Here is a 25,414-nt window from a genome sequence, read left to right on the forward strand (position 1 = left end):
CTCGGGAAGTCCATATGTGAATTAACAACTGAGAGTTTTTCCTGTGTGGGTTGCATTTTGCTTTTTATACTTTGAAATAATAAAATTATATCTGGCCTGAAACTACACCAACTTAAACATGTGCTCCAAATGTGTAAATAAAGACAAACGCGAAGAGAAAAATTAATGGCTGCCTGTTTTTAAGTCTTTTGTTTAGAGAATAAACACTTGAGGAAAAATATGAATTACATTTCATGCTTGAATCCATATTTCGTTTTTGGCAATTATGATGTCACCTCATCTGAACTGATGCCTGAGTTATCTTTCCAAATGCAGATTTGATCCTGTCATAGTTTTGTTTGCAATCTTCAGATGACTGTCAATTACCCGATACATAGAAGTGTTCAATGAACGTGGTTGTATAAATGAATCAGGTGTTTGCAAAGGAGCTAGATGTCATTCCCAGAATAAAAAGGTACACATATATGTTGAGATCCATTTTGAGAATGGAATGCTGTATAAATGCCTCCATAAACCCATGAGATTTTTCTGAGAATTCTGCCAGCAGATTGCCTTCACACTCAAACTGCAGCTCCTTTAGGTCCCCGGCCTGATGGCCTGCTCTACAGATTTTGGACTTGCCAGCTTCCACAATCATATAAACCAATTCCTTAAAATTAATATCTCTCTCCCTCCCTCTATACATATGTATATGTATACATTTATATATATACACCTTATTTTTTTTTTCTCTAGACAACACTGACTAAAATAGGAAAGTTGTATGGCTTGAAGATGACCATCTGAATACTGACCAGCCTCTTCAAATATATTTTGCTCTACAACTCCTTGGTAAATCCTGTCAAAGACTCCTTCTTAAAATTGTTTTAGAACTAGGACACTTGAAATCTGTTGGATGTGTCAGCTTCACTTTTGCACTGAAATTATTCCAACATGCAGGACTGGCTTTCCCAGTAGTCAGTACAGTATCTCTAGAATGTCTGGCCTGAAAGGTGACAACTTTGAAGGCTATTTCTGCTACGTCACAACCCTCCTACTGCTAGCTACCCTGGAAGGCAAAGGGTTGATAATGGAAGAACCAAGAACAGATGATAATGGAGGAAAAGCATGAGAGAATTCCATGCCTCATCAACATCTTTAGCAAAATTGTTTCTACTCTCTGCAAAAATTAATACTACATGGTAACATGATGTGGCTGGTGATGTTCTCATCTCATGATCAGGATATAAATAACTTTTAATTGTTGTTAGAAGGCTAGCATCATGTGTGACTCTCAGGCAGAAAAATTTTTCATATGATCAAATACTTTTTTAGATATTTGCCATGTCCTATTATTTTTGAGTATTTATGATAGGCAGTATAAGAAGGACACTTTGTAGAAAAGTTGAATGAAATCCTTTAGTTAATAAAAAAGTAGGATTAATTTAATATTTCAACCAGAGTTGAAGTAGTTGGTGGAGTGTAGACATGACATTGAGGGGCAATTTTCTTTTAGCTTGTTTGGATGGAGAATCAACTTGCTCTGCCCTCTACAGTTTGGAGCCCTATTCCAAGTCTTGGGAAATAAAGGGCATATGCCTCTCGTGTAAACCCCCAATTATTCTTTACCTATTGTTTTAAGTGGAGATTTCTGGCAATCACTTCAAGCTTTGGTAGCTCTTTCCTGTAGAGAATTATCTACTTATTACTATATATGTGTAGGTTTTTGTGAGCTATCTTTATGGATATTAATTTAAATAAAGAAATAAAGTTAGGGCCGGGCGCGGTGGCTCAAGCCTGTAATCCCAGCACTTTGGGAGGCCGAGACGGGTGGATCACAAGGTCAGGAGATCGAGACCATCCTGGCTAACACAGTGAAACCCCGTCTCTACTAAAAAATACAAAAAAAAAAAACTAGCCGGGCGAGCTGGCGGGTGCCTGTGGTCCCAGCTACTCGGGAGGCTGAGGCAGGAGAATGGCGTGAACCCGGGAGGCGGAGCTTTCAGTGAGCTGAGATCAGGCCACTGCACTCCAGCCTGGGCGACAGAGCGAGACTCCGTCTCAAAAAAAAAAAAAAAAAAAAGAAATAAAGTTAGGATTTTTTTTACTTTACTATACTATATTTTTACACTTTATATTTGATTGCCTTTTATTTCTTTTATGCATACCTTTATGGGGAAAGGTTTCTTTCCCTACACTTGTCTCTTCATATGTAGTGAGTTTCATTAATGTAACACTTTAAGCTCTCCTATTTATTCTACTCCAGACACACATTTAAATGGGAAGTTGGGAAGGAAAAACTGTGCACACGAGCCTGCATATCTCCATATCTTCTTTTTCTTTCTTTCTCCCTCATCCTCTCACTGTCTAGCTCTCATGTTCTCTTCCTCTCTTTGTATTGCCTACAGAAGGCAAATCCTCTCAGGTGACCTCTCCATGCTATAAATTTTCAGCCTACATACTTGAAGGTGTGAGTCACATTCTGCAAAATGATCAGCCATAGCAATAATAAAGGTGATATTCTGTCTCCACTGATTTTGCTTTTTATTTCAGAACTTGAGTGGGGAAGAAGGGTGCTATTTATTGACTTCCTCAAGAACTCCAACTATCTAATGCATGGATTCAAACAAATATAACCTTCTTTTCTGCGTGGAATGAAGTATTATCAACACATATTTACCAATATTTTCTACTACTGTTTTGGTACCTTATTTTGTTTTTTAATTGTGATTCAGAAATATATGTGCAGTAGGTCCTAATTATCACATTCTTATTTTTCTTCTTAAACAACAAATCAATTGTTTCAATTAATTGTGCTGACACTTCATTTCTCTGAGGTGCAAAGATAATCTGTACCTAAATTAGGAAAATAAGTCAAAAGAATACGGATTAAGACTTTTGATGGCAAACACCTGGATTTTGCCCAATGAACGAATGAATATAAACTTGACCAAAAAAGAAAACAACTTCAACAACTTTCTTTTTAAAACTGCTTTACCACAGATTGTGTTATTTTACAAAATTGACATATTTTACCCTTAATATATCTTTTTAAATTCTCATTGCATTAAAGCACAAAGGGAGTCTCAGCACAGGGTAACTCTGCTCTGAATTATGATTTCCTTATTTCTTCGTACAGTGTTCCCATTAATTCAGAGGTGTTATTTCTCTCCAGTGAGAAAAATCATCAAAATCAAGAGCAGGAAAAAAAAAAAGGCTATCTTTTCATTTACTCTCTCAGTAATTGAAACCCCCATAACACTCTAGCATCTAACATTGAACTACATCAAAGCTATAGCAATTCAGTCAAACTCTGGAAGCTGGCTGTATTAGGGACAATGAGCTACAATTATACTCTAAAAAACATCATCTGAGACTATACATATGCCAAAGTCAACACTTTAGAGGTGGCTAATAAAGAGCCATATTGATACCGAAAAGCTCATTAGGGACAATCAGCTGTGTTAACGGGAAAGAATGACATATTCCAGAGGGAGCACCATGGCTGTTGTTATCATAGCTGCTGGGAATCCTACTGGAATGCCATTTCCACAAAAATTAGAAGAGAGCATAGACTGTCAGGGGCTGCCTTTCATGGCACTTGAAATCCCTTTGGAGCTAGCATTGCACACCTGAGGCTCTATGACCAAAATAAAAATGTGGCTGTTGCTTCTGAAGTCTTCCTCAGCTTCATCCAGATTCCTAGGTCAGAGCACCCCATGCACGGCTTCTGTTTAGTCCTGACAATGTGTTTCTTTGCTATCTCCTTGCAATTTCATTTTCTTTCTAAATCAATTCCATCTGTTATCTTAAAAACCATCTTAGCTTAAAATCTTTTTAGCAGTTTCATTTGTTACCTCTTCCAGGTTTACCCCATAGAAAGAATAAAAACCCCTGATGTTTATGTGGCCAGTTTCTAGGAAGTATAATTCTGTCATCTGGCCAAAATACAGACGTACCGTACTTTATTACACTTCACTTTATTGCACTTTGCAGAAATTGTGCTTTTTGCAAATAAAATGTTTATAGCAACCCTGCATTAAGCAAGTCTGTCTGTACCATTTTTCCAATAGCATGTGCTCTTTTTGTGTCTCTTTGTCACATTTTGCTAACTCTCTCAATAATTCAGAACTTTTCATTATATTTTATCTGTTATGGCAATCTATGATCAGTGATTTTCTGTATTACTGTTGTCATTTTTGTGGGTGCATGAACTGCACCTATGTAAAATGGAGAATTTAATTGATAAATGTTGTGTGTGTTCTGACTGCTCCACAGACCAGCCTTTCCCCTGTCTCTCTCCCTCTTCTTGGGCCTCCTTCTTCCCTGAGACGCAGCAATATTGAAATTAGGCCAGCTCTACAACGGCCTGTAAGTGTTTAGGTGAAAGACAAGAACCACACCTCTCATTTTAAATTTAAAGCTATAAATGATTAAACTGGGTGAGGAATGTATGTGGAAAGCTGTGATAGACCAAGAGCTAGGCCTCTTGTGCTAGTTAGCCAAGTTGTGAATGCAAAGGAAAAGTTCTCCAGGAAATTAAAAGTGCTACTTCACTAAACATACAAATGATAAGAAAGCAAAACAGCCTTATTGCTGATTTGGAGAAACTCTGAGTGGTCAGGATGGGAGATCAAACCAGCCACAACATTCCCATAAGCCAAAGCGTAATCCACAGCAAGACCCTAACTCTTTAATTCTATGAAGTCTGAGAGAGGCAAAGAAGCTGCAGAAAAAAGTTGGATGCCAGTAGAGGTCAGTTCATGAGGTTTAAGGAGAGAAACTGTTTCTGAAACATAAAAGTGCAAAGTTACACAGCAAGTGCTGATATAAAAGCTGCAGCAAGTCATCCAGAAGATTTAGCTAAGATAATTGATAAAGGTGGCTACACTAAAAATATATAATTTCAACGTACATATACAGTCTTCTATTGAAAGAAGATGCCACCTATGACTTTCATAGTGAGAGAGGAGAAGTCAAAGCCTGGCTTCAAAGCTTCAAAAAACAAGCCGACTCTCTTGTTGGAAGCTAATGAACCTAGTGACTGTAATTTGAAGCCAATGCTCATTTACTATTCCAAAATTTCTAGGGCCCTTAAGAATTATGCTAAATCTACCCCACTTGTTCTCTGTAAATGGAACAACAAAGCCTGGGTGGCAGCATATCTATTTACAGCATGGTGGACATGCTGTATTTTAAGCCCACTATTGAGACCTACTGCTCAGAAATATAATTTTCTTTTAAAATATTACTGCTCATTGAGAATGCTCTTGGTCACCCAAGAGCTCTGATAAAGCTCTAATGCAAGAAGATTAATGTTATTTTCATGCCTACTAACACAACATCTATGTTGCCGCCCATGGATCAAGGTGTAATCTTATTATTTAAGAAATACATTTTGTAAGGCTATCACTGCCATAGATAGTAATTCCTCTGAGGGATCTCAGTAAATTGGAAACCTTCTGAAAATGACTCATCATAGTAAATGCCATAAAGAACATCCGTGATTCATAGGAGGAGGCCAAATTATTAATATTAACAGGAGTTTAGAGGAAGTTTAATACAACCCTCATGGATTACTCTGAGGAGTTCCAAGACTTCAGTGGAGGAAGTAACTGCAGATGTAGTGCAAATGGCAGGACAACAAGAATTAGACGCGGAGCTTGAAGATGTGATTGACTTGCTGCAATCTCATGATAAAACTTTAAGGAATGAGGAGCTGTTTATAATGAACAAGCAAAGAAAGTAGTTTCTTAAGGTGGAATCTACTCCTGGTGAAGATGCTGTAAATGTTGAAAGTACAACGAAGGATTTAGAATATTACATCAATTTAGTTGGCAAAGCGGCTACAGATTTTGAGAGGATTTACTTCAATTTTGAAAGATGTCCTACTATGGGTAAAATGCTACCGAATAGCATTGTATGGTACAGATAACTCTTAAATGAAAAGAAGAGTATATCAGTGTGGTGAGCTTCACTGGTGTCTTATTTTCAGAAATTGCCACAGCCATCCCAAACTTCAGCAATCACCCACCTGACCAGTCAACAGCCATCAGCATTGAAGCAATACCCAAAACCAGCAAAAAGATTACAACTAACTGAAGGCTCAGACGATCTTTAGCATTTTAAATAATATTTTAAATTAAGGTATGCAATTTTTTAAATAGTGCCATTGCACACTTAACTCACTATCATATAGGGTAAACACACTTTCATATGCACCAGGAAACTAGCAAATTCATGTGACTCACTTTATTGCAATATTTGCTTCGTTGCAGTGGTCTGAAACTGAAACCACAAAATCTCTGAGGTATGCCTGTATTCTTCAGGTTAATTGTGGATTGGAAAAAATCAAACTAAGCTCTTTTACATTTGTTTGACACATAGAGAAGTAAAAAGATAATGATGGTGACATTGATGAACAGGATAGAATTAGTATCAAGCTTCAATGATAAGAACAAGGATCTTAGAAATGTAGTCCCAAGTTTTAACATGACAAGCAGTGAGAACTCACTTATCAATTGGAAGGTGCTAGATGACCAATTTTCTAAAATCAGTGGTTCCATAAACTACTGCTGCTATGAGAGTCCAAGCTATTCCAGAATTTACAGTTTGATGAGAGTATTCTGTCTTCATCCGTCTAGCTCCAAGAGCATCATGGCATCCTACCACCTCTCCTGCTCTGAAATGATTCTGAAACCACTAGTTTTTTAGGTCTAAGGATTGCTGAAAAAGCTAATGGCATAGGGCATCAAAAGGACACAGTCATAATCTTGAAGATTCTTGAGGAAATCATAGGTCATAGTGTATTGGATCAGATCATGTGGTCAGTGGTTATGCTAATTGTGCTTATGCTACGTCCATCTAAACTCTCAATGATATCATTTGATGAAGATAGATCCTGAAACACTGAGAATGACATGAATGAATGTTAAGATTCCAGTTGTTATTTGGAGTATATCTGAACTCTTCCAAAGGTCTGTACATTTATTGGAACAAATATCCTACAGCAGATGCCACTTATTTGATCACATAGACAATGTCCCTGCTTGGTGATTTTCTTTTCTTTCATGACATGTGCATCATTTAAGAATTGGGGAAAATATGACTTTAGTAAACTAATAACAACATTTTTTACATACTATCAAAGCAAGAAGTAATTATTTGATTTAATAAAATGCCCTAAGAATTACATAAGAAATATTATACAGAAATGCAGATTTTTTTCTGAAACTGTTACATTTGATTAATTCTTGGAGTCTTATTGTAAAAACTGCAGATTTTATTCTAATATTGCCCTAAACATAATTTAGTGTTTATTTTTATTTTTTATTTTACTTATTTATTTTTTTGTGATGGAATCTTACTCTGTTGCCCAGGCTGGAGTGCAGTGGCATGATCTCGACTCATTGTAACTCCACAGCCTAGGTTCAATCTATTCTCCTGCCTCAGCCTTCTCGATAGCTGGCACTACCGGTGCACACCGCCATGCTCGGCTAATTTTTATATTTTTAGTAGAGATGAAGTTTTGCCATGTTGGCCACTCTGGTCTCAAACTCCTAACCTCAAGTGATCCACCTGCCTCAGCCTCCCAAAGTGCTGGGATTATAGGCATGAGCCACCGTGCCTGGCCAATTTAGTGTTTATTTTTATAATTCTAAATCTTTAGGACATTTACTCCTCTGGTCAACATTATGAACATCAATTATATTAGCAAAGTATTGAAGAAGGACAATTTAAAAAATGTAATTCCTGAAATTTATTGCTATTCACAAATTTATGATTTTTACAATAAAATGTTCTGCAAACATACAGAAGATATATTTTGAATACAAAAGAAGAATTAATTATGGTGCATATTTTAAAATGTCATTTTAAATCAATTTGCTTATGAATATATCAAGGGCAGAGAATACATTTTTCTCATATTTTTTATATCCTCCTACCTGTGTAGTGCAGTGTTTAGAATAAACAAAGGCTTAATAAATAGATATTGAATTAAAGTAGCACAGTGATCCAGTCTCTGTCTTCCTACCCTGAAAATTAACTAGGGAATTTGGTCAGCATCTCCTTTTTTGCCTTCTACTCCTCAAGGACAAAGTAGTAGATTAGCTTTACTCTTTACTTATATAATTTAAAAAATGAATATATGAATGTTTGAATTCATGACTCAAACATCATTTATGAATATGGAAGTTGAAGAAAAAAACTGATGAAAAATTATAAATGAGTACTCAAATATAAGACATTCTGGCTGGGCGCAGTGGTTCATGCCTATAATTCCAGGACTTTGGAAGGCCATGCTGGAGGATTACTTGAGGCCAGGCCTGCAGTGAGCTATGATTTTGCCACTGTACTCCAGCCTGGATGAGAGAGCAAGACCCTGTCTCAAAACCAGACACAAACAAACAGAAAGCATAAACAAAACTGTTTCTAATAATAGTTTCTGGTTTCTTTAATGACTTTTGCAGTGACTACTCAACATTTGGAACACTGATTCGTTTTTCAGGGATAAATAATGGAACTTCTTCAGGATACTCAACATGACTTCAGCAGACAATTTCAAATTTATTGTAGAATTTCTTAGAAGTTAGGGCAATACTGTAGAAAACTTTGCCACAATTGCTTCCTGTTCCCTACTATTATGTTGCATTTGACCTTCAAGAAAAGTTCTACCATAGTAGGCTGAAATTGCATATAAACACACTAGAGACATGTTTTAAAATAGTGGATACCTTCAAAACGAAGGTATTCTGAGGTATTCCTGCCTCAGCCTCCTCAGTAGCTGGCACCACAGGCACACACCACCATGCCCAGCTAATTTTTATATTTTTAGTAGAGATGGGGTTTCACCATGTTAGCCATTCTGGTCTCAAACTCCTGACCTCAAGTAGTCCACCCACCTCAGCCTACCAAACTGCTGGGATTATAGGCATGAGCCACCGGGCCTGGCCAATTTAGTTTCTTATATATATATATATGTATATATATACGAAATTATTTCAGCTCTAGCAAATAATAAAAACTGTTTTTCTGTTGTTTATGGAATAAATGAGTTTCTATAGTGAGTTTCACTACCTGACACAAAATTAAGAACTGTTTTTTTAGACAGCTGGGAACCAACAAGAAAATTTTCGGGCAATGACTTAACATTACTTCTCTAAGAGAGAAGTTGACTTGAGTCACACTTTCACATCTTGTAACTTTCAGTTGATTAACGCTTAAAGAGTCACAGGAGAGAAGAGAAGGACTTGTGAGTCCAACCAAGTCTCTAACTAAACCGAAATTTAGTTGTTTATGGAAATTTTAGAAAATGCCAAAAAAATTGAGAGGTGTGAGATTTTTGGATTTCTAAGTACTTCTAAGTACGTATTTTTAATCTTTGACAGACTCCGTTAACCCTGATCCAAGATTGAGACCATCTACAGATTTTATTTTTTAAACCATGAGAACATGAATTACGTTGATGCCCAATGGCTTCCCCAGAGCTAACATTCAATAAACATTTGAGATTGATTATAAAGTGACTACATTGTAACAATTTGATAACACTGTCCTTGGACTGAGTTTTATCCTTTTGTAAGGATTATTGGTGGCTACATGGATTTGGATGGAAGCCACTGCAGGCTGGACTACTGTGAATTGTCTTGTAACCAAGCTCAGTACACTTACTAAAATGCTGTGAGATTATTTTTTAAATTTGCAGCCATTATTGGTATATTTTTTGAAACATTAGTTCTATTTAGATGGAATAGAAGAATATAACAGGTAAAGGAGATAAAAACACTAAACAGATGAGCCATAGGGAAACATGACAGAACAAACTGATATTTATAAAAAAATATATAAGTGGTGTGGAAATGAAAAGTGTATTTCCACATAGGTAAAATCTTATTATGATGAATTTTAAGAGAGTTTAGTATACAGTAATTTTAAATAAATAAGTAAAATGAATGGAGTTTTCCATTTTGCTTATACATGTTCTATCTCAATCTTCCTTGTAATGGAACTTATTACAGAGATTTGACCTGTGCATCTAAGTATTGATTACTGATGATAATCTGAGATAGGGCCCACATCCCTTCTAGTATTAATATGGTCTTGCATTTGAAAAATTATTTATGACTTTGATGTTTCCCCCTCTCCCCACCTATTATTATGTTTTAAGACAAAAGTGGTGGGAAGCTATGAAGCAAAGCAGTCAGATGCAGAAGTAAAAAGTCTCTCTAGCTTCTGAGTTCAATTCCTAGCCGTATCCCATAGGCATTATAGCATCTTGAGCTTATGACCTGGCCATCCTGTTTCTAAGTTTCTTCATTTCCAAAATAGGATAATAATGGGAGAGCTGTCTCATAGAAATTTTATGAAAATTAGGTGCAATATACATAGTTCTATGATTTACCTGTAGTAAGCACTTAATAGATGTTTCTCGTATTATGAGATATACAGAGCATGTGCTGTTATGACTGTTCACAGATGAGGAAACTGAATAACAAAGGGGTTATGTCCTTCTGTAGGAAGTCTGATGTTTCTTATTAAAATGAATTGCTCAGCTTTATCCTTAGCAGGACTTTTATCAGAGCTAATACTTTTAACCAAATGGGTTCATTGTGACCTTTGTTTCCCTTGACGCAGTCATTTTTAAGGGGAAGTCCAAGGAATTGAAAGAATTATACTTTTATCACTCTAGATACTACATGAATATAGATTACTTGCTTCTCTTCTCAGGCCTCAGTTTCTTTGTCTTTCTGTAATCTCTAAGGCTCTTTTCTGTTAGAAAATAATGTTACATTATTTCACAAACTAGATCATTAAACTCTTGAACTCTAAATTTGACTCTAATAAACAAACCATCCTAAATTAAAAGAAAAGGAACCCACATTTTTTTTTTTTTTGTTTTTTTTTTTTTTTTTGAGACGGAGTCTCGCTCTGTCGCCCAGGCTGGAGTGCAGTGGCCGGATCTCAGCTCACTGCAAGCTCCGCCTCCCGGGTTTACGCCATTCTCCTGCCTCAGCCTCCCGAGTAGCTGGGACTACAGGCGCTCGCCACCTCGCCCGGCTAGTTTTTTTGTATTTTTAGTAGAGACGGGGTTTCACCATGTTAGCCAGGATGGTCTCGATCTCCTGACCTTGTGATCCGCCCGTCTCGGCCTCCCAAAGTGCTGGGATTACAGGCTTGAGCCACCGCGCCCGGCGGAACCCACATTTTGACCATAAAAATGGTATGGATTATTTTGTGATAATAACTAGGTACTGATATTAGTCACTCCTAGGCCAGTTCTTCCTTTTTTTTTTTTTAACATCCCAATTCAAAAAATGTTGGAAGGGAAATTCAGATCTGTAAACTTAGTCTAACATTAACAGCAGTTATAGAAATAAAGTTTTTCCTACCAAGTCCAAATATGATCATTAATAATGTACTGTGTATTAATAGGTGCACATGGTGTAGACACATCAATGCCTAATGCAATGACAAATCACATCCAAGTCTAATAGAAGTAAATATTACTAAAATTCTACATGATTTTTATTAAATAATTAATTCCACATTTTCAACTAAGAAACTACTTTTGATATTTATTTAATATGGTCTGCCATTGCATCTCTAACTTTTTTCCCTTCACTTTCCTCTGTCTAAAGATTGGGCTTATAGGACCAAATATCAGTTGAATAAATTGATATTTTTTTAAAAAGAAGGATGAAGAAAATCACAGACATTTCTGCAATTTTCATATTATGGATAGATTAAGAATAACTGAGTTTTGGATGCTATGAATACCTAAAAAGCAATTTAACGTGAATCTATTCTGTGTTTATAGAATATTCCAGACCCAGAGATAGTTTTGGTAAACAAATAGATTTAAAAATTTGTTTCTAATTATCTGTTTTATGGCATGATCTAAATAGTTATTGATTATAATTTCGTAAATGAATAAATTAAATCTTTTGTATAGACTTCAGTGGAAAAAATATTGTCAATATAATTATAACTATTTACATTTCAAGTATGTTTCTAATTCATGTTACATTTCTTCTTTAACTCACTTGTGATGTTTTTCTCCACAGACTACCATTACTCATGCTACACTCTTCATATTTAGATTTATATTATTATCACTACTTCTGACATTTGAATCTATAAGTTCAATCCCTTATGCTTATTCTTAATGGAAGTTCATTATATGTACATCACAGTTATAAACTAATTTAAACCTAAAGCATAGTCTGAATTAGTAAGATAATTTATAATTTATTGTCATTTATTTAGAAATAAGAAATCTGAGTTAAGTTTGCAATGATAAAATTCAGAGTAAAAGTGTTGGCAACAGTCACTCAATGATCAATTTTCCTATAATAAAATTTTATAATAATAAATTTGACAATACTCTGAGGACATCCATTTTGTAACTCTTAGTATTAATGTCTAAATCAGCGGTTGGAAAACCCCCACAGTCATATCATGTGGTTTCAGTAATAATAGCTAAAATCTATCCTGCAGTGAATCTTTTCTTTTTTTGAGCTACCCAATGGTTCCATATTATTACAGAATTTGCAGAGAATAATTTCTACCCCAAAAGAATCTTTACAAATTATTGCCCATGCTGTTTCCTGACTTTACTTGGCTTATCTGTAAAATACATTATCAGAACTGAGTAAGAGCCTTTTAAGCTATGTGATTTTAGATGTGATACTTCATAGAGAAAATCAGTGGGTTCTGGTGAAGAATGCTTTTCAGAAGACACATACAGGAACAAAAGTTCATATACAAATGAGTTTAAAATACGAAAATTTAATACTAGAAGATAATAACCTTGAACAAGTATAAGTGAGACCACATTTTAAATAGGATGGACCACTTGGCACATGCATAATATAGAGATTATTTTGAGAGCTCAGAATTTATTAATTGGCTAATGGTCTCATTTTTAGATAATCATGTAGAGATATGTCCTAAGACCTTGGAGATCCACCAGCCCTACATCCCTAAATTACTGATAAGGAAAATGAGGTCCACAGAGAGCCACCCAGCTGTTGAATAACATGTCTTCTGACTCCTTACCCAGTGCTTTTCTTGTTTGCTATTTTACCATGAGAAACAGATATAGGCATTCTGAAAGATAATTAATTGACCAGAATTGTGGAGAAGAAAACAAAAAAGACTGAAACAATAGACACTGACTGTGTAATTATCTGGAGGAAAGAATATTGGTAGCTTTTAAGTCTAATAAAGATACAAATGTCAAGAAAAAGAAAAAAATTAATAAATATTTAGTAAATATATTTCAAGTTCTTTTGGCCAAAGTATAAGATGAGAGCCTTTAAAAAGCAGCTTTCCATATTCTTGAATGTATTTTAGAGCAAAAATGTGATGTCTTTGAATAAATGACTTGGTATACAAAACTTACAGAATAAAGAATTTTAAATATATTATTGTATAGTCATAATATGTTCTTTTGAGAAATGGTATGGCTGCAATCATTGTATCAGCATTTTTTATGTATATCTAGTGTAAAAAGTCAGGAGTCACATTTATTGAGGGCTATAATATACTCTCTCTGAACCTGAGAAAAAAACAGAGTCTTTCATATTCACCTGTCTTCATCTTTAGACCATATAAGCCCAAACATTGCCTGGAGTAAATATTTACTAGTGGATACTAATTGTCCAATTTTGAAATAACTCGTAGTTAATAAATGTGAGTTGAAGATAGTTTAAGTGGATAGCAATCTCAAATATCTCAGAAAGGTAGTATAGTTGCTTACATCTTTTAGGCATTGAGATCTTGACTAAAGTTTTAAATTGACTATAGGTATCTCTTGATATAGTGCTACCTAGATAATTTAATTAGTGAGGGGGGAAATCATTTAAACTCACCTTTATGTACCTCTGAAGTTTTTTGTCTATAGATTATGTTTAGGATCACGCATGATAGGAAAGGTGCTGATGCAGATTTCTACTCTGATGCCGTGGCAGAGACAGAGCATTAGAGGTTTGTATGGCAATGCATTACCACATGGTTCATGTAAATCTGCAGTAATACTGTATTCAAATAAGGATCTTGGTTTCAGTACACTTGTTCAGAATTGCGTTTGCCCCTTTTAAAGGAAAATCTAGTTCCAAAAAGCAACCCTACTGTCAATGCTCTTTCTTTAACTATGCTATTGGTGCCATTTTCTTGGCAAATAAGACAATTCTTATGGATTCTTAGAACATTTTACAATAAGCACCTTACAAAACCCCTTGAGAGTGTGGCATATGAAAATTAATGCATGAAGCTAACTGTAATACATGTTTCTTTATGAAAACAATAAAATGGGAGAAACAGAAATAATGTTAAAGAATAATATTTTAACCATATTACCAATTCCTTATGTAACATAAAAATAGCTAGAATGTAAGACTTAATTCCAAAGAATTTGAATAAAAGAAACGCATGAGGCATATTTTCTCAGTTTCTGCAACCATGAAAGTTAGTTGAAGCAGGTAGAAAGATCTTTTAATTTAAATCTTCAATCAACGTTATGGTTTTAAACTAAAAATCTATTAATAAGTATAGTATCCAATGAATATACTTATTTGAAAAATTTCAATAACTTAAAGACAAATTTAAAAACTGGTTAGGAATTTTATATTTGAGACCTTATTCTTTTTATTGTTTCTGATATGTAGGTGATTAAAGTGTGACAATAGACACACGAAAGATAAGCTGCAAACTATGAGACAGTGATTACTTCCATAGCCAGAGGGAAATCAGGATATGAAATGAGGATGGGAGTCTTCAATTGTGTATAAATAATTCTTTTTTTTAATAATTTGGGGGTAAGTATAGCAAAATATTATAAATTGTAAATCTTTTTTATAATGCATAAAAAAGTGGTGGAAATATGCATATGTATATTACATTGCTTTTACTTTTCTGTGTAGTTTAAAATATTTCAAAATGTAAAATAAAGTTTTTTCTACCTTTTAAAATTCAAGCTAAAAGAAATGTTTATATATTATTTCTCCAGTGAGATTTTAAAACCAACCTTTTCCTCAAGTTAGATATTTTATTGTCTTCACAATTCAAAAGCATGTATTTAAAATACATGAATTTACGTAATGTGGATAATTCTTTGCTAAACAAAGCATTCAGCAGAAAAGTAAAATAAAATTCTAAATGTTTTTAATGTAATCCAATACTTGCCTAACTTTATTTCCCTTTTTTATGTTTATATAGTTAATATTGAGTCATTTTATATGTTTTATGCATGTTATCTATAATAACATTAGATTTTAGAGGCATATACATGGTTGGTTTGTTAAAAATATCTGTTAATTAGTATGTAAAAATGGATTTTCATTTATATTTATCAAACACCATGTAAATACATAAATATATTTTACAAAATGTTGTAGTAAAAACTGTCTACTAAAAGTACTAAAGTAGTTTGTGTATTCATCTCTTAGTTTATAATTTTTAAAAGTAAAATTAATCCTTTAAACAAATACAAGCCTGGAATAGAAGAGCTTTATTTATTACTAAAAGTGTATGTGTGAAAATATAGAGGAAATAATTATATAAAGTTTTCTATGTCGCCCTCAAAGTAAAGTAGCTTAAATAGAAATCACTGTTTTAGATATATTCTTACAAGAATTCATTCTAACAACAAATGTGCTAATCTGGTTTAAATGTAAGTTGCACTTGAATAGCCTTCGTTATATTTTGAAGAAGAGCAATATGCACTGTTTATTAATTATAAAAGGAAACAAACCTAAGTTTACTGAGTTTTTACACTTTCTAATAAAAATGTGAGCATCATAACTACTGGATTATTTGCTATGTTCAACACACTCCGTTCACAATTTAAAGTTTGCACATAGTGTCTAATAATGGTCAAGCACTGGCAAAAATGTTGCACCTGGAACAGGGAGGAGTGAGAAGGGCAAAGGTCAAAACCAGGCCTTAATAAGCATTGACTAAATAGACTTTAGACTCAGTGAAAAGTCCAGACGACCCCTGCAGCGTCATCTTACAGCTCTGATTTTCCTCTTTTCAACATGTAGTATAATCCATAAATACAACCAAATCACTAACAGCTTAGTCTTTGGTTTGGTTTTTTATCTTCCAGAGTTTCCCCCCACTACCCCCTTTACAAAGATTTGAAAAATTAACCCCTTTCTGTCCTCAGACTAACCAAAGAATGAATTTCTTCATAGTCACTGTTGTCAGCTTAAATCGTTAACTCTTTTCAGGGCAAGAGGCACTTTGTAAAGTGGTTCATAATAACCAGAGTAGTGACTGAGTGTTTCATTTTCTCCCAATATATTTTGAATAATGTCCTGATAGATAACTAATAGTAACAGCCAATCAAACAATTATACAAATCAGTGAATTATGTCTCCTATATAAATGTTTTTAAAGCAATAAAATTAGATTAATACTGAAAACCTTATGAGGAATTTTTACTTCTGGTTTCCCATCACACAGTGGTTGCGTTTTCATGAGGTTTTCTTGATAATTCACAGGTATAATAAAAATGTCTGTAACCAATTTTTGACACACCCTCCTAATTTCAAATTATTTGATACAGTTTACACCCTGATATTGACATAGTCTCCTCTTTTCATACTTGTGTTTTATTTTTCTAGTCCAACATGTGCTGAAGGAGAAGTTAGTTCCTTTAAGTTAAAACAGTAATTTCCCTACAGGAAATATACCGAATCAAGTATAAACCACAAGAATGAGTCGAGCATCTACTTCAAGTGCATTAGTTGAGAGAAGCCTTCCACTCTGAAGTGGGCACACTTCGTGAACCAGAAGTGAGAGCTGCCCAATCAAATTCAGTGTAATCGCGTGATTCTGCCTACTACCCTGCAAATTTTCAGAATGCCAAAGACATCTGTGTCTGTCCCTACATGTATCCTTTTGATGTCATGTCTACCCTGTTAACCCCGTTTCCCTTAGAGTTAAAAATATAACGTTTTAAAACAAAAATGTAAGAAGACAGCTCTGCCTGTGAAACATAAACAGCACCATGGAGGGTGAGGCAAAGTCCTAACTAAGCAGAAATAACTGGGAATGTAGCAAACTGGGTGGAAGTTCAGAAGTGTGCTATAGTCTGAAGGAGGATCCTTTAGAAGGAGCATGAAAACAGATAGAAGTAGTGTCCCTGGAGAGTTAAAAGAGGCCTGGGTTTCTCAAGGATTCCTGTTCCTGATTGTCACAGTCTTAGAGAACAGGAAAGAGGATATAGCAAAGGGCAGACATTTTGCACGATTGCAAAGCTTCCCTAACTGACCCTATTTTTTTATGCTCTGTTCGCCTACAGAATCAGGATACACGAAAACAGAGCAGTAAATCTCAACCATGACCCCACACAAATAAAAGTACCAAAACTTGTTTCAAAGATAACTGGAAAGTGTTTCTTATTTTATGTAATATTTTTGATTATCTACAATCTTGCAGAATCAAGACCAATTTTTCCAGAGTAACACGGAAAAGGAGAAAAATGGGAGTAGCTCAGAGTTCTATTCCTTATTTAAACCTATCTGTTCAGAATATCTTAGCATCAACCATCTGAAATTACAACACCAATGACATTTTGCTATTTTTTCCCAAGATCCTATTATCCATTACCTCCGACCAACAAAGTTAGATTCAGCACTATTAAAATGTATAGTTTTAAAAGTAAAGCAAAGTTGCAAATATGTATAATGTAACACTTTTATGCTTGGGTTTTTTTGTGTATACTTGGCTTGATTTTTCAAGCTTCTAAAAATATTGTTTTTATTTGAGGCAGGAAAACAAGAATTGGCTAAATCACTGCCCTTAGTTTTCCTAATGGATTTTTACACCTACATTGATGGTAAAATCATCAAATATTGGAAAATTCTTATATTTTGGAAGCACAAATTGATTCACAGAACATATATATAATATATACATTCTATATATAGAATGAATACATATACACACACATATATATATAAAAGATGATCTCAAATATTTAAATTTTACATGTTCATAAAGAATTTGTTTTGGTAGCTTAGAATGTTCCTTTTATATTTGTGAATCCCATGAACAAATACAGTTCAGTTTTCTCTGAAATTTTGATTTTAAAAAATTCTAACTGATCTTATCTTTCATAAGACTTGCATTTTTCAAACAATTGAAAAAACATGGCTTTTGATGATTAGGCAGCACATATTTTTGGACAACTAATAGATTTGCTTGAGATATAAGGTACCTGAAGAAGAATCAGCAAAGAACACCAAATCAGATAGTATTGCCGTGAGGCCACTTCAATAACCCTGATAATTAATTTGGAGTTTTTCTTATGTCTATTATATATTTTTTAAATATACACCTTTGGTTTATGGTTTTTTCTATCTTTATTAGGCAAACAAGTGTCAATATGTCTGGATAATTTGTTTTCATCTAATATTTTCACCATTCGAATAATAAATGTTTTTTCAAAAAATCTTTGACTATTTGCAGTAATAAATAAATTATAAAGATATTTATCTGAGTCAAGAATTTTTCAAAAAGAAAAAACATCTGGGAACTTAGATGCCCATTTTTAATACATACGTAATTCGCTAAGCTATACAGAATATGGAGATTGCCTTCTATTCTTGATTTTTTTTACTGGTTCAAGTTCAAATAAAATTTACATATTTTCTTTATAAAATGACTATGCAGATAATGAACTAAGAATATTATATAGTGAATATTTTCATGGTAAATTTAAAAAGCATATGTATCTTTCAAAAATAATGTTTTTTTAAATAACAAGAAAAATAATTTAGTACAATCATTCTTTCATCTTAATACAACCAATATTTTATCTTTTAACCACTAAAGTGCTTACTTGACAGTTGAAACTGTGTAAGCGAATAATAACTTTAAAAAATTACTTGTGATAAAATGATAGAAAAAGCCAACTCAAATAATTTTGATTGAGGATGAATCTTGCAGCTATATTAATATTAATAAAAATTAAATGCTTTTGATTAGTCTAGATTGGTTTGTAAGGGCAAAACACAAAGACAAAACTGAGGCAGTGAGCCTCACAATGCCTCTACTGATTTCTCTACTGGCCCTTCCTCTGCACATGGTCAATTAGAATTGAAAATCCTGTGCTGATTTCATTCGCTGGAATTTTTAAGCAGGTCAGGAAGAAAGATGTTATTGAAAGGAAAAGTCTCATCTAAATAAGAAAGGAGCACGTGGCCATCTGGTCTTAGCTATACATATAAAAAGTTATTTCAGCTGAACTGCAGGCTTAATGTTTAAAAAGATGTGCCAGAAATCAAACCAAAATCTGTTTACGGTAAAATATCCCAAATGTTTCTTTTTAAACTTTCAAATATGCAATACACAGTTCATTTCCTATCTGTGATTCATGAGCCCATTTGACCCCAGTGCCTCACTGAGCTTGACTGAGTTTCACTCAGTAGAATATTCAATCATTTTTAGAACACTTTTCCTTCATAGAGTGTCAACAAGACAGTGGATCTTTTGAAAGTTGAGAAAATAACTTTGATAGTTTTCACTCAAATTAATTTTGAGTATTATCTTCATGTAGGATTGCAAGAATAAAATTTGAAACATAAAGCAGACAAACCAGTTTCCCTTGTTTTCTCATCGCAACTTGAGGTTCCTGTGCATTCTCTGCACAGTGCTCAGGTATCTACTCACAATAATTTCAGGCCCTATGCCTAAAGGCTAAGTTAAAAAAAAATTCTCTTTTCATGAAGAGAAATTATAACTGTTGAGTCTTCTTTTACAAATCATTTTCACGGTAGTAAGAAACAGAGATGGTTTTAAAAATCACATTTTACACTGTTTGTCAAATTAGAGTCATATCTTTTGATACTCTTTTTTGACATGAGGTATTTGTGGTAATTATAACATCAATACAGTAATTCATCCAATATCTGATAATGCTCTTCTGGTGGTATAGACATAGCTAATTGATGTCGCAATCTGAATTTTATTGTATTGAAATACATTAGCAGTCTTCAAGAACTCTTATAATAAAGTGACAACAATTATTTGGGGTCAGAAGACTATATTCAAATACATTATATATATGTATACTAAATATGCTACATGCATGTAAGAGACATATGTGATTTTAATACCAACACATGCTAAACAAGGATGTAGATTTAAGCTAAGTCTTCAAATAAGTAATTGGATTAAGGATATTCTAATATATGAAACAAAAGACTCTTGACATATCCTTGACATAAAATACCCATTGGTTGTTTTTGTATATCCACTATGTTTGTTCTGCCATTTCAAATAAATCATTGCCATTGTGTAAGAAGAATAAACTGTACTATAGTAAATTGTTCTTTCTCCGTTATGCTCTGAAAAACCATTTGTTCTTGAATTGGCGTTACGTAGTTCAACTATTTCAATCAAGTCCATTATCTTCTTGTCTTTGAAAGATGCCTTTTCAGTAACCTGTATCCCCAATGGGCAATGCCATGTATTGTTTTTTGAAAGTAGGTAAAATTTAAACACAACTATTTGCTCATTTTAATCTTTGATAAAGAAATTATATAATTAATCATCAATCTTCCACTATATGTTGGAAGAACTGTTTATGTAAAATTATAGATTCAGGCCAAGAATTTCTTAAAGAAGTTATTTATTAGTTCTTAGTGGAGTCTTACCCCATAGAATGTCATCTAACTTGTGTAGCTTGTTTTCTCTAAGTACAAAATGTGTCAACTCTTTAGCTATATACTTTTCTTAACAATAGTAACATGAAAGCAGCAAAAGAACAAACATTTTTTCATTTGTTTTAAAACAATCACACAATACATTGGCAAAATGAATCTTATTAATTTGTTGACATATACGTAGTGCTGTTTATACATATATGCTTTGAAAATCCTTTCAGATTAATCGCTTTTTAGTATGCAAGAACGAAGAAGTATTAAGAGCAAATTCCAAAATTTTAAAAATTATGTATCAGATACGTGGTATTATGTAAAAACTGGTAAGTATCGCAGTCATTCTATTCTAATGAATATTAATTTAAATTACATATCAAAACTTGGTAGTTAAGGGGTAGTATGTATACAGAGTTGTTCTATATCTACATCTCAAATCTGGCAATATGTTTTGGTAAAAGTTTTAAACTTTATTTGCGTGAAATAAAATAATGTACTTAAATCTGTGCATTAATAAAAATCTGTGCACATGTTTGGTGACTAACTATCCAGTGTAAGGCCCATAAAACAGACTTGAAAATAAATAAATACAAACACTGTACTAGCTCACCCAAAAGTTAATTCAACTATTATCTAATTCAGAGATATACCCTTATTAAAGCACACGAGAGAGCATTACTTCTAAATCATTGGTATAAAATTATTCTCTCCTTAAGAAATAAGTTAAAAGTAAAAAGGATTTAATTGTTACAAAATGTTAAGTGGCAAATTAAAAACACCAAGTCATAATAAATTGCAATATTGTAGCATTGTTATCCAACTGGATTTCAAAATGCTCACCATTTCTACATCCTATTTATATCATCGAAATTCAGCCGCCTTTCAAATGTTCAAACAGCATATTAATAAGGCTTCCTAGAACCAGGAAACTCTGACTACATATATCTTGATAAACATACCCATCCTGCCCCATAAACACATCTTCAAAAGAAAGATAGCTGCAAATAAAATAGTCCTTTCCTGTGGGTGTCGGTTAACCCCACGAGCACGTGAACTTCCTATGGGCACACACCCAACATACATTAGCGATTAGGTGATTGAAAATGTTGCCCACAAAGGCAAAATTTTATATATGATGACATCACCAGCTAACCTGGATTTCTCTGTGATACAATGATATAATTTCCTGATTGAGTGTGTGTATCTTGAGATAGAGAGAGAAAGAGAAAAGAGAGCGTGTATGTATGTGTGTGTGTGTGTGTGTGTGAGAGAGAGAGAGAGAGAGAGAGAGAGACAGAGAGATGCTTAGAGAACAGCATCATCAGAAATGGTATGTAACCTTCTGCAAGGTTTGCAAGAATCTTTCGACAGACCTTTGACTTGTTCCAGATTTCATGCAGCGTAAGTTCATTCAAAAATGCATTCCCCACACAAACAAATTACGTTATGTTTAGTTAGCACACTATTAGTCCTAAAATATTCTGATAGGATCTGTTGAGATGTGATTTCTACACCAAAGGAGGCATGTGCATCTGTATGATATGGTGTGGGAGTTGCAAAGTCCCTTGAGACCTGCCTTTGAATGGGTAAGACGTCTTGGTTTCAAAGGTAATGAAAGGGTTAAAAATTGAGGCTGTCTAGGGTAAGAGAAAGGGGATATTGTTGTCTTTAATCTTTCCGCAGTATGTGTAAGACTTCCATCCCGGATCTGCACATAGCAGTGGAATAGGCTCGGCATGCATTGCGTGCAAGCTCCTTGATTGTAGAAGGGGAAAAAAATCTGGCTGGAGTCCAGACAGGCTGGAGCTCTGTTGATCATTATGTCTAGCCTTCAGGTGTCTCAGCACACAGTGGGCGGCGGTGGGGGAGGTGTAGATAACATGAGAGCAGACAAAGAAAAAAAATGGTGTATTTTTATAAGATTATGTGAAAATTTGTATTTATTTTCAAGTCCTCCTTAAGAAAATGAATCCTAACGTCTTGGACTTTTATAATTAGAACACAGGCTCTGCTCTGGCAGCTCTCTTTAAGCCATAATTAGTTATGTCTGGAGCCTTTGAATAATTCTTTTCAATAATTGATGGAGTTAATATTCTCTTTTAAAAATGAGGAGGACAATGTTTTTCACAAACTCTTTTTGTTGGAGGCTTTGTCATTCAAAATCTCCATCAGTCATAATCACACTGGTGTGATTTGCCTTTTAATTTCTTGTAAGACTTAGCTTATAACTTTTTAAGGATGTGGATAATTCTAGAAGTAAAGGCATAATGCATTGCTAGATTACTCTAGCTGAATATAAAAAGAAAGCAGTAATACAGCAACATTCTATCCATTTGTTTCCAATTATTTTATAAATTTTAAAACTGCATTGTATGTTGCTTCTGTTTGAAACTCCATCAAAAAACCTTATTATGAATGTAAGGAACTTAGATGCTAATCATATCTTTTGCTCGCTAGCAAGAAGAAATGCCAAATTATTTTATTCTTCAAGCATTCTTCTATAAAGAAGCTTCCGCATGCTTCCTCCCCACCCCCACATCCTCACTCCACCCTATTAGGAATTTCAAAAAAAAAAAAAAAAATCTTTATACATGGAAGGCTGGATCCTAAGACAGAAAGCTGTCTTTTCCTTCTCTCTTTACACTGGCCACTTTCAGTCGCCTTCACTTCTGCCGAGACTTTATTTCACATTGTGTGGACTACAACACCGAAACCAGTTCAGTTTCTATCCTTATTATAAAATTAAAAGTGGTAGTTAAAAAAACATATAAAGAAAGCCCTGGCTTGAAGCCATTGTTCAGAATTTAAGAGCTATTTGCCCCCAAGTGTCTTTGCAGTCTTTCATAGCTAATTATAATAACTGTCAGATGTGTGGAAAGTCTATGGTGCCCTTGTCAGTGGAGTCAGCAAAGTTTGCCTTTTATTTTTCTTGGGGACAGAGCAAATCTGATTAGACGTAAAGAGCAAAAAGAAGTGAACTAAGTACATATGCGTGTGCCTTCATTTTTTCTTATGAACAAAGCAGCACACTAGAGCGATGTTCCGACGCACAGCCTCCTACAGCTACTCTTTGGAACGCCTGACTTTTATTTTTAATTCTTTATCCTTCACAGAATAAAGTATGCAACAATTGTCCCTGGAATATTTTCCTGCCAGCTGAATACCCTTCAGTATACACATAAAAGAGTTCCCTTAAGAAATCTTCGAATATTGGATGTTTATGACATAAAACTATTTTAATCAGTTCACTTGACGGAAAGGAAGGTATACTTACAATTTCAAAACGGTTATTTGCTCTAGTTTCTTGTCCCCGGAGGCAGAGCAGAGGCTTTTGCCAGACTGTCCATGATGCAGGTGCAGAATCCCTGTTTTCATGCCGGAGAGGAAGGTAGAAAGTGCTTCATAAAGTCACTCGGAACTCAGCCACTTGTGCTCAGACATCCCTTGCTCCTGTGGAAGCTGTACTATCTGCAGTTCTGAATTGAACTAAATTACAGCCCATGTGAAAGACAGGAGCAGTGAGTCATGTGAGAGATACAGAGCTATCCTATTGGCCACGAAGACATAGCTTAGGCATTCTGCCTTTTCCACCATTGGTGAATAGTTAAAACTGAAAGCATCTATATCCTCCTCTTGAGCTTATTTGTCCTTTATGTGTGGAAGAATGACTGTAGGATTTTACAGTGACAGAATTAGTTAAGAAAGGGACTGAAGTCATCCTTCACAGAGACTGGTGGGAGGTGATTGGAAGCTCAGCTTTTTTAAGATTTCTTTTTTCTTTTTATCACCCTGCCCTGCAGTTTTGTCCAAAATTTGCCTGTTTGCCTGTCAGAAAAATGTTTTTTGTGTGTTTCTCTCCCTTCAGTTAACTTTGGAAGTGACAGAAAGTAAATTATCATCATATTCCTTTGCAGAACTGTCATGTTTTGAAGCACAAAATCAATTATTTTCCGTGATGGATTTTCAAATTTTATTTTTATCTTTACAGAGACTTTATTGCAGTTCTAAACTAACAAACTAAATTGTTCACTAGTGACACCAAACACGGAATTAACTTTTGAGTATTTCATTTTGGAGAAAGGAGGGGTAGAAATAACTGGAAAATAATAAAAGGCAACAATATCAAAACAAATCAAATAAGGGGCTTTAACTAAGCAGGGATGAAGAAGAAATACATTTCTCCATCAAAGTCACTCTTTAATTTACCACTTTAGGTAAGGCAGAATGTCCAGAAAACTGCCAGGCAGAAGGTATTTTTTAGTTATGCTAGGATTCTTTAATTCATCTAATTCCTTAAAAATCCTTAAATGTGTCTGTAAAGATTTAGAGGCTGTAAACTACTTTAGAAGTCATCAAATCTCACATTCCCTATGTTAAAGGTGAGGAAGGTAGCCTCTGACAGTAGTGACTCTCTTCATCACACTGATCCACCAAGTTATGCAAAATAAATGAAGGAAACATTGAAATAAATACTAGTTTCCTCTGTCTTACGTACCTACCAAGAGCCAGTTACCTTCTCATGTAATTCAATAATTGTACAACCCACAGAATAAGTTTGGCTACTTTCATTTCTCCTCGGCAAAAACAGACTCAAATGTTTTACTACCATGATAGTGCCTGGATTTGAACCCAAGTGGCTGATTCCATGCCTACTTTTTCCTACTAGGTATGTGTCCTTCCAAAATAACGATGGTTCTCATGCATAGTTCCTTCCTCCTGTACGGTAAGTAATGTGCAAAACCCTTTAGAGCACCTCATTCCAT

General features: G+C 34.3%; 1 long non-coding RNA gene across 1 annotated transcript in view; it reads right to left on the reverse strand.

Moving 5' to 3' along the window:
* LOC114679643 (uncharacterized) overlaps positions 1–24,129 on the reverse strand; it is a 39,469-nt gene extending 15,340 nt beyond the window's left edge. The window contains exon 1 of the long non-coding RNA XR_003731714.2: positions 23,926–24,129. This is a non-coding gene — a long non-coding RNA (uncharacterized LOC114679643). The remainder of the gene's footprint in view (positions 1–23,925) is intronic.
* Positions 24,130–25,414: the final 1,285 nt, after the last annotated feature.

This window comes from Macaca mulatta, chromosome 1 (genome assembly GCF_049350105.2).
Source record: "Macaca mulatta isolate MMU2019108-1 chromosome 1, T2T-MMU8v2.0, whole genome shotgun sequence".
NCBI lineage: Eukaryota > Metazoa > Chordata > Mammalia > Primates > Cercopithecidae > Macaca > Macaca mulatta.